Source organism: Carex rostrata, chromosome 20, assembly GCF_964058835.1.
Source record: "Carex rostrata chromosome 20, lpCarRost1.2, whole genome shotgun sequence".
Taxonomy (NCBI): Eukaryota; Viridiplantae; Streptophyta; class Magnoliopsida; order Poales; family Cyperaceae; genus Carex; species Carex rostrata.
In genome coordinates, this window is record NC_135937.1 from 7360227 (window position 1) to 7364515 (window position 4289).

At 33.4% G+C, this 4289-nt stretch overlaps 1 long non-coding RNA gene across 2 annotated transcripts; it reads left to right on the plus strand.

The window, feature by feature from the left end:
- Positions 1 to 639: 639 nt before the first annotated feature.
- LOC144572553 (uncharacterized) lies at positions 640 to 3949 on the plus strand. Of its 2 annotated transcripts, XR_013517753.1 has the most exons (4): positions 640 to 950; positions 1839 to 1975; positions 2170 to 2312; positions 3104 to 3949. It is a non-coding gene; the product is annotated as an uncharacterized LOC144572553 (long non-coding RNA). The 2 variants fall into 2 exon arrangements; XR_013517752.1 differs by having other exon boundaries at positions 643 to 950; positions 2170 to 3949.
- The last annotated feature ends 340 nt before the right edge of the window (positions 3950 to 4289 follow it).

Here is a 4289-nt window from a genome sequence, read left to right on the forward strand (position 1 = left end):
CCATGTTTTGCGTGAAATTTTAAAAATACCCAGGCCGCAAATTTTTTTTTTTTTTAGATTTTTTTATTCCGAGCGCAGATTTTTTCGGCGGCCCGGATTTTGTTTTTCTTTTTTTTTAGAGTTTGGAGAAACTAAATAAGTAAATATCCATGGTTTAATTTTTTTTTATAAACTCATTTTTTTTTAATAATATATGTGTATGTATGTATAATATAATATATGTATATGTATATATAATATTAGAGGAGGGATCAAGTTACAACACTTGAAAGTTACAACAAAGTTACAACATCTATTTTTTTCATTTTCAAAGTCCAAATCATCGATCCAAACCGTTAGATATTCAATCTATCAAAACTCCTATAATAGCACGTTGATATAATGGGGACTGAATGGTGTATCTGTCCAGAGACAATCTTAGCCTTCCATCCAACAAATCCAACAGTTATAAATGATTGTGTTGAATATGAGATATTATACATGCATTTTATACATTCATTCGTGTATAAGTCTGAAATTAATTATAAACTAACTCGCCACATACTAAACTACATAAAAATTGTATCCTTTTTTCTACCTTTTTCCTTTTCCGACGCACTGAAAACGCGTCTTTCTCCTTTTGCTTTCCTCTCTTCCGTTCCACCGCTCCTCCAGAAAATGATCTTCTTCCTTTTTTTTCTCTCTCTTCGATTTTCCTCCCTCTTTTTTTTTCTCTCTTCGTTTTCCTCCCTCTTTTTTTTTTGTTCTGTCGTTAAAAGGAATCAGAGTTACACATGGAATCCATCTCGCACGCATCTCGCAAGAGCCAAACCCATATACCCTAGCTACCCGCCTCTCCTCTCCGCCACATATTTCTTCTCCTCTCCGCCGCCCCGAAGTGTAAACCCTAGCGCTTCTTCCTGGTCAAGAGACGGAGCAGTGTGCTCAGTCAAATCTTCTCAGGTTTCAAGGTCTCGCCCTCTCTCTTTCTCTATCTTTGTTATTTTTTTTCACTAAGCTTTAGAAATTGCGATTTCAGAACTTAAAGATTTGGGTTTTTCTTTTCTCTGCTTGGTGCTATGTCCGTCGCTACCTGGACATGGTTATATTGTCTCTCTTCTGCCATTGTTTTTCTTTGCTTATTATTTGTCAATGAAATTAGTGTTTTACATTTTTTAAATAGAAGGGGCTTGTAGTTCTGTAAGAATTGAACTAATAATGATAATTATGTTCAGAAATAAAGAATTAATTGGTGTTAGCAAGTTTCGAGTATATGAGAAACATAAACAATATCAATGAATGGAAGAGTTGATAATGGATTACTGTATGTGCAAACCACTGGTACATCAATGCTTAATTCAGCCACAAGTTATTAGGAGAAAATAAAGAATAGAAAGGAAGAAAAGGGGAAGCGTGAGGTTGTAGGTTGTCAACTCATATAGGACACTTAATTTTGTATTGAGCAAGCTTTGGATGTGCGTGTCAGCAAATTTGATGGAAGTACTGGTTCATAATGTGAGCAATAGCGTACAAACTTAGTGCATCAAGGGCCACAAAATGTCGTGGGAGTGAATTTTGTGAAATAACTGAAACTTCATTGTGTATCTGTTGATCAGTTTCACTCTCTCATTTATAATTTTTTTTTACCCCATGATTACGTATCTTTTCTGTTTATTTAGTACTTTTGATAAAGTTTGAAATATTTGTTAAACCGGTCTTTTAAAATGCGTCTCCTTAACAATTGAAGGTCAGTATATGTATGCATGCCCTACAAAGAATGATTATATGATAAATTTTTTGTGATTGCATTCAATTTTTGAGTTGATTGTAATTTGATCATGTCAAGCTTTTGCTGCCAGGTGTCCCTTGAAGGATAAGAAACATACTACCGGATATTGCTACTTTGATTGAATTTAGGTCAGTTCAAGGCTGAAATAAAATGCAAAACCAACTGGTACAGTCGCGGGATGCTGAGCTTTCTGCAGCTAAAGATGAGGTAGCAAAGAATTTAGTAATTTTGTGTGAAATTTGTTTGTACCCCGGCAAATTAGAAATTTTAACCTTTGGAATAAATTCCTTAGTTACTGGACATGAGAGAATAGCAAGTAAAGGGTTTTCATAATTAGGCACAATTTCATTATCATTTTATTGTTTATGTTAGTAACTGATTGTGAGTTTATTTTCTTTCAGTCGTGACCACCAGCTTCTTTTGTGTGGCAGCACTTCAGCACCTGATTGATGGGGTCCACTCTTTCACTGGGCTTAATTGGTATGCTCTTGTTTGGTTCAATGATTGCTGTTGTTCTTCGATCTCTCCTCAATTGATTTGACAGGTAATTGCCGCCACTATTGCAAGTTCAAATTCAACCGACTATTTAAAATCCACAACCAACTCTTCTAGCGTGTTATGCAATCATCCACTCTTTATTTTTATTTTTTTACTCTTTTTTCTTTTGATTTATACTGGGGTTTTTTTTACTGGTTTTGTTTTGTTGGTTCTTAGTTTGTAGCTTTTGGATTCCAATTCAGTTACTTACACTGCGAATATGAAAGGTAGGGGGTATTTATGTAATTTTGCACACTGAATCATAAAAACATCTGCAACACCTTTACTGTATCAGACATGTTTCATACCATATCAGTACAGGTTAACCTCCTTGAATGATTGCTAGATGCGAAAATGTGTGTGTGTGTGTAAATTTTTGGGTTTGAGAAACATTGCAGAATTTCAAGAAAAAGTAACCAAGTACCAGTACTATCTCTCTCAACTTTGAACAATTAATTAATGGTACCACTGAACCAGTACCAGTACTGGTATTGAAACATGCTAATACTCCCCTACTTGCAAGTTCTAAAATCAGTTCTAAATAGGTGATTCGTTGACCAGGGCTCATACAGAGTCTCTGGTAAGGAATCACGAGAAGGTTGTTAACAAGTGAGGTTAGATGAGGAGGGAACCGTATATTGATAAGGGAATCGGAAGATTTTATACCTTTTTAACTTAATTGTTAGAGAAAGCTTTATGTGATTCAAATATGGACCATACTCCTTGTCTTGTTGCAAGCTTCTTTTTTTGCTAGATGTGCTTAATTCTCTCTGACATTTTTCAACTATACCTGTTCAGATTTGCAGCTGGGTGCAAGGTAATTGCATTATTTTTGGAAGTTATATGGTGCGTAACAAACTTAGATGTAGTATTGTTATTGGATCCATGATGTAGATAGTCATTGCACGGGGTTTGCTGCTAGGTAATATTATCCAAGGGGATTGATTTCAGTTGAGTTCAAATCAATTTTCTTTCTCTAGAGAAGAATAGGTATATTCATCAGATTTTTTTTGTTTCAGCCCCTTTAAAAAATTCAATTATAACCAGGAAAAGAGGGTATACATGATAATTTATCCTCTACAGGATTTTATTTTTATTTTTGATAATTATTTATATGAACATAATTAATTTTAGGACTTGTATGCAATTCAAACAAAAATTATCATTTACACAAGAGATTACTCTGGTTTGAAATTTTTCTCTTTACAATTAGCATTTAAATTTGTATGTAAGATTCCTTTTATTAATTTAATATTGATTTTCGAGGTTTAGGTTCATATTTCTTCTGGAGAGGGAATCCATCGAATATTGTTGGCAAGGATGAAAGTCTTGTAAAATTAAAATTTTTGTTTGTAGACATTTACCTATATTACCTCAATAGTAAATTATTTGGCTGAATTATTTTATCAAATATTTTTTATTATTTTAGTTGGATCCATTAAAGCTTAATAAGCTCGGTCCAAGTCAAGTTTGCGCATGCATGCGTTGGAGATGATATCTGTCTAATTTATTAAAATCTTGGTGCATAATATTTTATTGGCTTATAGGAAGACCCTATGGTTATAAAATTTCACCTAAAATTTTTATGCACCGCCTATTTAAATTGTATAGTAGATATTTATAGTCTTAACAAAAAGTTCCCTTTATGAACTCCTATTTATTTACTTTCAACTTTTTTTTTTTTGACCAACAGTTGGTGGCACCAAATAGATTGACATATAGCCACCATTTAAGCATAGAAAGAAAGTAATTGATTTAGTGAAAACAAAATGATGTTGCAACATTGCTTTATTAACTAAAGTATATAAATGATTACAGTATAAAATTAAGAAATTATCGAGTTTCACGCCCCATCAAGGAGAGTTTATTATCATATCTACTTCGCTGATTGATAGAGACTTATAAGGATGTTCCACATCCCTATCTTTACAATTTGAACTCCAATATTTTCATCTGATTTCTATCTGGCAGTCCCTGCCATGTA